The sequence below is a fragment of the Saimiri boliviensis genome, chromosome 2, assembly GCF_048565385.1.
Source record: "Saimiri boliviensis isolate mSaiBol1 chromosome 2, mSaiBol1.pri, whole genome shotgun sequence".
NCBI lineage: Eukaryota > Metazoa > Chordata > Mammalia > Primates > Cebidae > Saimiri > Saimiri boliviensis.
The window spans coordinates 132,702,455-132,712,184 of NC_133450.1; the positions used below are offsets into that span (position 1 = coordinate 132,702,455).

General features: G+C 49.7%; 2 pseudogenes; one reads left to right on the forward strand and one right to left on the reverse strand.

Annotated features, from left to right (window-relative positions):
* Window positions 1-792: 792 nt before the first annotated feature.
* LOC101045162 (rab GTPase-binding effector protein 1 pseudogene) lies at window positions 793-1,694 on the reverse strand (annotated as a pseudogene).
* A 210-nt stretch (window positions 1,695-1,904) lies between these two features.
* LOC101046417 (UBX domain-containing protein 1 pseudogene) lies at window positions 1,905-2,535 on the forward strand (annotated as a pseudogene).
* Window positions 2,536-9,730: the final 7,195 nt, after the last annotated feature.

Here is a 9,730-nt window from a genome sequence, read left to right on the forward strand (position 1 = left end):
CCTTTCCAATGATGAATTGAGATGTGCATTGAGATGGCGTTTGCTTTGTTTGATGTTAAGGAAGTACCAAGAAGACGCTCTCCAGGGACCCCGGGAAAGACTGCAGCTGCACCCAAGGCTATGCTGGGCCGGGAACAGGGAGGCAGCACCACCTGCTGGGCAGGGAAAGTGCCCTCCGAGTCCCTGCCACTTCTCTGCAGAAGGACAAGGAGCTGCCCTGTCTTTGGGGCTGATGAGGTTGCTCCCCTATATGTCACATTAGGGTTGTGTGTCTGAGGCTGTACTTAGACTCAGCTCATTCATCACTCCCTGCAAAGGGAAGAAAACAATGCCAGCGTTCCCTGAGGCGTCCCTTCCCCTGGAGAGTTTCGACTCCCTTCAACAGCTTCCACCATCCAGCCCTCACTCCGTGTCCTTCTTCTTTTTTTTTTTTCAAACCTTCATATTTTAATATAAAATATTCATACATCATACTACACACCTCTGTCTGCTAACTGAATGCTGTTACTGATGAGCTCTAGACAACAAGTAAAGCAAATTCTCTCTCCCAATATCTATGAACAGACAATAAAAACACTACTGGGATGTCGCTTTAGGGTAGGGAAACGTGTTCCAAAAATCTATGGGAGAAAGCAGGCAAGGACACAGCACTTTTTCCATCACCAAATCTGATCCCACGCCTGTTGGAATCAATCCTGGAATCTCATTAGTGTTCCTATTTGAAGGTCTCTTGGCTGTAGATCGCCCCACTGTTTCTGTTTCCTGTGCTGCACAGTCTTCTCCTTCTAGAAGTAGGCATTTCTCCAGTCTTCCTTTTGTTGTGACTTCTCTTTCTTCAGGTAAGAGTTAAATACCAATTAATATTGCTCGAAAGATGAGTTAAAAACCCAAAGTGCAGGCTAGAATCCTGCCATCAGGGTGTCATGTCTCAGGGAGCTGGTTAATGTCCGTCAGTTTCGTATCATTCAGAATTGCCCGAATTCTCTCCAAGGAGTCCACTTGCTGGATCCGCTCTAACTGCACCTGAAGGCTCTGTGAAAGCTTTACAAAATCTCTCTGGACTTGCTCACTGACATCTAATTCTGTCTGTAATCTCTGAGCTTTATTCTTCTCTTCAAACATTAGTTGTTCGACGGTGGCCTTAGCAGCAGTCTCTTTCTGTAACTGTTCTTCCAAACCGGTCTTTATTTCCTGAAGACTCTCAAGCTGTTGAGACTTCTCTCTCAATGTGGACTCCAACTGTCCTTTTTCTGCCTTTATTCTTTCTAATTCAGCTTTTAAGCTAGAAATGGAAGCTCTTTCCTCCTTGCAGTTTTCTATTTCTAGCTGCAAAATTTCTTCAAGATTTTCTTTTAAACACTGTTCTGCTTGGATCTGCTCTTTTAGGAAAAGTATCTCAGCCTTCAGCTTTTCTTCCACGTGGTCTGCTGCTGTCCGAACATTAGTGATGTCCTCACGGTATTTTAATACCAATTCCCGCAGTGCCTCTATGGTGTCTGGGAGGATGAAGTCTTCTGCTTGCTGTAATGATACATGCAAGCTGTGCTTTCCCTGGAGACTGTCATTATCTTTCTGTAACCTCACCAGCTCTTCTGAAACCTGGTCCCGTGACTGCATCAGCACTGCCATCTGTTCCTGAACATCCCTCTTTGCCTGGGAAAACCCCTGTTGTAATTATTCAAGTAAGATCTCGGATGCTTGGGCTCTTAGAACGAGTGCAGAAATCTGGTGACTGGAATCTTCAGTGCTTTGCTTTATGAAGTCTTCTAGCTCCTGCTTATCTTTCATTGTCTTCTCTAACTGGTCATTAGCTTGTCTTAGCATCAGCTGTAGTTTTTTCACCTGGTCTCTTGTTTCTGCCTCTTGAATCTGAATTCCTTGTAACTGTTTTTCATAATTGGAACACATATCTCAACGTCTACCAAGTTTCTTTCCAGCATTATGCACCGGGCTGCTGAGGAGAGGCGGAGGGAAAAGGCCGAGGAGTTAGCAGCCAGGCAAAGAGTTAGAGAAAAGATCGAGAGGGACAAAGCAGAGAGAGCCAAGAAGTATGGTGGCAGTGTGGGCTCTCAGCCACCTCCACCGACACCAGAGCCAGGTCCTGTTCCCTCCTCTTCCAGCCAGGAGCCTCCCACCAAGCGAGAGTATGACCAGTGTCGCATACGGGTCAGGCTGCCAGATGGGACCTCACTGACCCAGACGTTCCGGGCCCGGGAGCAGCTGGCAGCCGTGAGGCTCTATGTGGAGCTCCACCGTGGAGAGGAACCGGGAGGGGGCCAAGACCGTGTGCAATTGCTCAGTGGCTTCCCCAGATGGGCCTTCTCAGAAGCTGACATGGAGCGGTCTTTGCAGGAGCTGGGACTTGTGCCTTCTGCTGTCCTCATTGTGGCCAAGAAATGTCCCAGCTGAGGGCCTGTTTCGTCGTCCCTCTGTGACCCCTTCATCTTTGGTAAAGCACTGACATCTCCTTCCTAATAAATAGACCCTGAGTTCTGTAAAATAAAATAAAATAAAATAAAAAATAAAATAAATAAATTCAATGTTGGCATTACTGTTTTTAACTTTTTTTTTTTGCAGTGAGAATTTATTGAGAATGGTTCATACAAACAATATATATATATAAAATCTCTGCAATGCAAAAGATCCCTTTCATCCGCCTGTGGCTATAGTGAACAAAGCCCACTGTCCCATGTGGCTTCAGGAGCTGTGCTGGGCCCCAGCATGTGGACAGGCTGGGCAGCTGTGGGTGCCATGTGCTGTGGGCAGAAGTCCCTGATGTCCAGGCTCCTTCTCTGGCCCCATTTTCATGACTTATACAAGAATGCAATACAGTGTGGCTTACATCCTGCCTCTGTGACCCTCCCTAGGCAGATGGGTCTTGAGAATGGACAGCTTTCTCATCCATCTTCCAGGCAGGTGACTTTAACTTGTGGCATGCCCTGAGAAGCCATTCTCTGGGACCAGAGATGGAGTGTTTCTAAATATCCTGGATGGACTGAGGTGCTGGTACCACTCTCCATGGAGGCCACTGCCCAGTGACAGCCCTAGCAGCGTGTGCACTGTGTCTGAATCAAATCTCGCCATCCTGAAAAGTTCCTGTCCTCCCACTGGTTTCCTTCATACAGCTAATCTCACAATTTTACCAGAACATCTGAAGATGTCCACACCCCACAGCTGCTATGCATGGGTACTCCTGGGCCACCTGTCATTAAGGTAATGGAGATGAGACCAGACTGGAGCCAACACCAGTCTCTGAAACCCAGAAGGGCTGCCCAGCTAACAGCACCTCCCTCTTGGTCAAGGCTTTGTCTAGGGTTGAGGAGCAATTTGGCTGTGTGGTCTGAGCACCCTCCTAAAAAGAGCCCACCTCTACCCCTGGAGCCATCTGATGGGGGAGGGTCCAGCTGCCACCATGCCATGCCTTTATGCACCTCTTCCCTTCTTTTCCCCCTGAAATGGTGCCCAGTCTGATTCCACTGTGTCAGGGATAACAAGGACATGAGGGGAGAGAAGTTTCTTCCTGAGCCACAGAGACCCAGTGAAATGCAACCTCTGGCTAGGGAGGGCCAGTTACCTTTTCTTGCTCTGTCCTGGGAAGGCCGCTGGGAAGGTCAAGCCCATTGCCGAGGAGAGTGTGAGATCTCTGTGTGTTGTCTCTGCCTGATGGCTGTGCCTGGACGCGAGTCTCAGAGATTTCACAACCGGGGCTATGGGCTGTGGTGCGTCTGTGACTCATCTCTGGCTTCTTGTCCCTGAGTGTCCTGCAGCAGGTGCGGCCACTAGACTCATGCCCAGGGCTGGCCAGGTCCTCACGGACTTCTGGGCCTGGTCCCCGCCACACTCTGGGAAGGTGCTGCAGTGGACGGGGCAGCTCAGATCCAGGGGCAGCACACACGTCAGCCCGCCCTTCCAGGCCAGCTCTCGGCCTGCACAGACACATCCGAGGCGCAGTTATCCCCAAAGCTGAGCTCCGTGACGGCCAAGGGCACGGCCACATATTCCCGTGGGAGACACAGAATGGGGACCTCAGTGGGAGCCACCCAAACTCCCTGCATAAGCACAGACCAGCAGGTGGCGCTCCAGACCACGGGTGGCCCCAGAGCAGGTGGGGTGAGGAGTCAGGGCAGACACCTCCGGGGGAGTCAGGTATTTGGTCTTCTTTTCCCTGAGCCAACGGCCTCTCACTGCACCTCTCACCTTCAGAGTTTTCTTTTTAATCATCACCCTGCAGAGAAAGTCATTCCCTGCCTCTCGCTGACTAAGTTAAACACTGAGGAGTGCTTAATACTTCTCTGGCGTGGGCTTGTAGAAACATTGCCGTTATAAGGAGACCCGTGAGAAATTCCCGGCTTACCGGGGGCAGGGGACAGGGCGGGGGGCGGTGCTGTTGTGGCCCGGGCAAGAGGCCTCGGCCACAGCCACAAAAGCCCAGGCAGCTCTCAGCCTGTGCCCGCTGAGCAAAACGCAAGGGCTGTAACCTCATGTAAAAAGGAACTCTGTGTAACTGTCCTGCATTTGAGTTCAGGATCAGTTTACACTCTGTCTAACAGGTTCTAACATAGAATTTTAAACGCTGGTTCAAGCCATGGTGGTGTCAAATGCACTTACCCACATTCTTTAAACAAATAGAAAACTGAGGTGAACTGAGGTGAAAATGTTTTTAAAAAGTGGTTTTCAGGCTGGGCGCAGTGGCTCACCCCTGTAATCCCGGCACTTTGGGAGGCCAAGGTGGGCAGATGACATGAGGTCAGGAGTTCAAGACCAGCCTGGCCAGCATGGTGAAACCCTATCTCTATTTAAAATACCAAAAATTAGCCAGGGGTGGTGGCGGGCTCCCGTAATCCCAGCTACTCAGGAGGCTCAGACTGGAGAATGGCTTGAAGCCGGGACGGGAGGTTGCAGTGAGCCGAGATGGCACCACTACACACTCCGGCCTGGCCAACAAGAGGGAAACTCTCTCTCAAAGGAAAAACAAACAAACAAACAAACAAACAAAAAAAACAGTAGTTTACCAATATTTGAAAACAAGCATCGCAGGATCCTAACCCCTCAGAAAAGAAAAACGAACTCACAAATCCTGCTATTGCCTGAAAGCCGCGGCCAGGACGCGGGGAAAGGCATAGTGAGGTGAGCAGACAGAGAGCAGAGTTCAAGGCAGCAGCTGCCTGAAGCCCGGAGACTGGGGAGCTGCCTGCTGTGCAGCCAGTGGGTGGCAGCTGCAGACTTGTGGCGGGAAGGGGAGCCCTCAAGTTTGGGGCTGAGAACTGACCTACGCGTGCATGAAAAGAAACTACTCAGTATTGGGGGAAAATCACCAGAAACCTGTGGACCAACACCCGTGCCGGGCCCACACAAGGAAAGCAGTGTGCGTTGCTACCAGCCAGGTAGAAAGACCTTGAGTCAGGTGGGGCGCGAAGTCGTCTCCGGAAGGCAATCTCCTGAGCAGCTGGGCCCCTTAATTGAGGACTAAGGCTGCTCCCAACCTACCCTAAGCAATGAATGAAGTGTAGCCTGGGGCCCAGGTGTAGTGGCTCACACCTGTAATCCCAGCACTGTGGGAGGCCGAGGCAGGCTGATCACCTGAGGTCAGGACTTCCAGAACAGCCTGGCCAACATGGCAAAACCTGTCCCTACTGAAAATACAAAACTGAGCTGGGCAAGTGGCAGACACCCGTAATCACCTCCCACCTGGCCCCTCCCCTGACACATGGGAATTACAGTTCCAGATGAGCTGTGGGTGGGGACACAGAGCCAAACCGTCCTCACATAGGAACCTAGAAGGGGAATACAGCAGAAAAACTTCTCACATTAGGAAGCCTTTATCAGTCGGTAATCCCCATCTGCGAAACAAAACTATTTGATTTTACTAAGACAAGGGAACCTTCTCTACAAAATGACTTTCCCTTGGAAAAGCTCGCCACCCCCACCCTGAAATCCATGGGACCTTTTCCCATTCCTGTGAAGTCCTCAGTTAGAATTGAGACTTCCGAAGGTCAGAAATCCCTTCGCTCAGGCTGCAGGGTCTGAACGAAGCTTAAGAATTATTAGCTGAAACAAAACCACATTGAGATACCATCTCACACCAGTTAGAATGGCGATCATTAAAAAATCGGGAAACAACAGATGCTGGAGAGGATGTGGAGAAATAGGAACACTTTTCCACTGTTGGTGGGAATGTAAATTAATTCAACCATTGTGGAAGACAGTGTGGCGATTCCTCAAGGACCTAAAAATAGAAATCCCATTTGACCCAGCAATCCCATTACTGGGTATATATCCAAAGGATTATAAATCATTCTACTACAAGGACACGTGCACACGAATGTTCATTGCAGCACTGTTTACAATAGCAAAGACCTGGAACCAACCCAAATGCCCAACGATGATAGACTGGACAGGGAAAATGTGGTACATATACACCATGGAATATTATGCAGCCATCAAAAACGATGAGTTCACGTCCTTTATAGGGACATGGATGAACCTGGAAACCATCATTCTCAGCAAACTGACACAAGAGCAGAAAATCAAACACCGTATATTCTCGCTCATAGGCGGGTGTTGAACAATGAGAACACATGGACACAGGGAGGGGAGCACTACACACTGGGGTCTGTTGGGGGGAAATGGGGGAGGGGCGGGGGGTGGGGAGGTGGGAAGAGATAGCATGGGGAGAAATGACAGATACAGGTGAGGGGACGGAAGGCAGCAAAGCACACTGCCATGTGTGTACCTATGCAACAATCTTGCATGTTCATCACATGTACCCCAAAACCTAAAATGCAATAAAAAAAAAAAAAAAGAATTATTAGCTGAGAGGCGTGCAGCAGCTTTTGTGTGAAAGGTGTTATCAGACATTTAAGGTACTTGCTTCTGATCACTAAGCATTTGTTGCGTCACTGGAGCATGTGTACTTACATACCCTGGAACAATTCCAGTAATGGGGTTGCTATTTTGACTTGGATTACATGTAAACTATGGATTTTATTCAGGGAAAGCTGGCATCTTCATTACACTAAGTTTTCCAGTCCATGGTCCAGTACGTGTTGTGTCTCCTCATGTGCTCGTAGCCTCTGAGAACGTTTCTCAATTTTCGCGGTGAAGATCTCACGCATCGTTTTATGTTTCTTCTTAGGTACATCCTGATTGCTGTTTATGTCTTCACAAGTTTTTCCCTTTCAAAATTAATTTTCTAATTGTTTGGTGCTTATATGTTCAAATGTCCTTGATTTTCTTAGTTTGAACAATCTCTGTTTTTGTTCAGGGAATTTTTTTTGCAGATTCTTTAAGATTTTCTCTGTCTATGACCATATAATATCGGAACAGAGACAGGTTTGCTTTTCCTTTCAACTTGTGGCGGGCTTTCTCTGCAATTCCAGGATGTGCAGGTGCTGGGTGGGTGGTGTGAACAGCTGCAAAATGGCTTGGAGAGGACATGGCTCTGTGAACAGCTGAACTCTGTGACCCTTGAGGACGTGGCTCCTGGAGGGACTGCGGCCTCTGCTCAGTGTGCCTGTTCCTGTAGCAGCAGCAACGGCAGCCACCATTCTCACCAGTTTCCAAAGATACACATCACAGGCCCTGTCAAGAGCGATGGGTGGAGGCTATGCCCTCTCCTGGACAAGTCGTCATTCCCAAGCCCCACGATGTGGGCCCTGTAGAACATGCCGTCTGTCTGTCCAGACCTGTCCCACCTCCTGATCCTGCACCAGAACTCTTCAGAGCCCAGTGCAGGAAATGTGGGTGGGTTCCTGGGAGGGAGCTGGTCCTGTGTCTGAGAGCCAGGAGTCTGCTCAGTCTCTCTGGCATCCCTGGGCAGCCCCCAAGGCTACAGCCCACCCTGTGACCATCAGTGTCTCCTTCCTGTGCAAGCCTGGACCTCACCCTGGGCTCAGAGTGGGCTGTAGACTGAGAATGCAGGCGGGAAAACCTTTGTCTATTGGGGCCATAGTCAGACCCTACAGTGAGTCAGGAACAGGCGTGAGAGCTGTGGATGAGGACAGTGGGTCCACCACCGACAGGAGGACACAGATGCGCCCGCTACAGAGGCACAGCCCCGCATCGCAGTCTACTTACACACTTTAAAAGAATACTCGGTGAAACAATGACATGTTATTAAAAACGGGACACTTAATTTGCCGCATGTGGTGACAGTCAATGAGCGGACTCACCTTCTTGCTGGAGAAGCCGCAGCCTCCCCCCAGGTGGACTTCCTGCAGCAATCTTGCATGCCTCACACTTCCGTCCAAAGCATGTGAGGGGGGCGCCCAGTGCGCCCAGGAACCTGCCCCCTGCTGCCCGAGGGATGCGTGAGCTTCCACCTAAGCAGAAGAAGATGGACACTTCAACACCTGCAACAGAAGAGGCTTTCTGCTTGGGGACCCAAACACTTCCATCTGCGGTGGAGATGCAGCCTCATTTCTGCATTAGTGTCAACAAGCCACTGGACACAACAACATTTAGGAGTAGTCGACCCCAGCTTCTCCAGCATGGCCTGCACAGCACAGGCTGTGGAGTGGGAGAGGTTGATTCTGGAGAAAAGTCATTGCTGCTCCCCTGGTACAGCCTCCTCCCCACTGCTTCACATAGGGACCAATGTGATGATGCCATCATGATGCTGAAGCACACACTGAGTCCTGGAATCAATTAAAGGGATTTCCTATCCATCCATCCACCCACACATCCACCCATCCACTCACCTATCCTTCCATCCGCTCATCCATGCATCTATCCACCCAGCCAGCCATCCTCCATCCAGCCACCCACCCTCACATCCATCCATTCATCCATCCATCCTTCCATCCATACACCCACCATCACATCCTTCCATCCGTTCATCCATTCATCCATCCATCCATTCATGCTTCCATCTATCCACCCCCTCACATCCATCCATCTATCCATCCATCCTTCCATCCTTCCCTCCATTTACCCACCCTCACATCCATCCATCCATCCATCCATCCTCCCATCCATTCACCCACCCTCACATCCATCCATCCATCCATCCATCCATCCTCCCATCCATTCACCCACCCTCACATCCATCCATCCATCTGTCCATCCATCCATCCATCCATCCACTAATTGAGGTCTCTGTCCACCCATCCACCCATCCATTAGCAGCAGCGAATCCATACAGGTCTGCAGCAACTTGATTCTTGTCTCCTTGCCTCCTTGGAGGAAAGAATTTGGCCAAGGGCATATGGCAGAGTGAGAGACCCAGGCAAGTTTTCGAGCAGGAGTAAATGTTTATTAAAAAGTTTTAGAGCAGGAATGAAAGGAAGTAAAGTACACTTGGAAGAGAGCTAAGTGGGTGACTTGAGGGAGCTGAGCACTCTGGCCCTTGATTGGGGTTTTACACATTGGCATGGCTCTGGGGTTTGTATTTCTTCTCCCTCAATTCTTCCCTTGGGGTAGGCTGTCTGCATGCACAGTGACCTGCCAGCACTTGGGAAAGGTTGCATACACAGTGGGTTTACTGAAGCTGTTTACATGCTCATTTGAGGTGTTTTTCTCTTACCAGGAGAGTGTTCCCAGAGGAAGGTCATGTCCCACTTAAACTGACATTCTGCCTCTTAGTGCACATGCTTGAGCCAACTCACCCAACTCCTGAGATCTTATCGGGAAGCTGCTGGTTATCAGTTTTAGGTGTTTTCTATCTATTGGGAGACTACCTTTTCTTAGTGTTGGCTAAAACCAATTGTTATTTTAGAAAGGCAGTTTAACA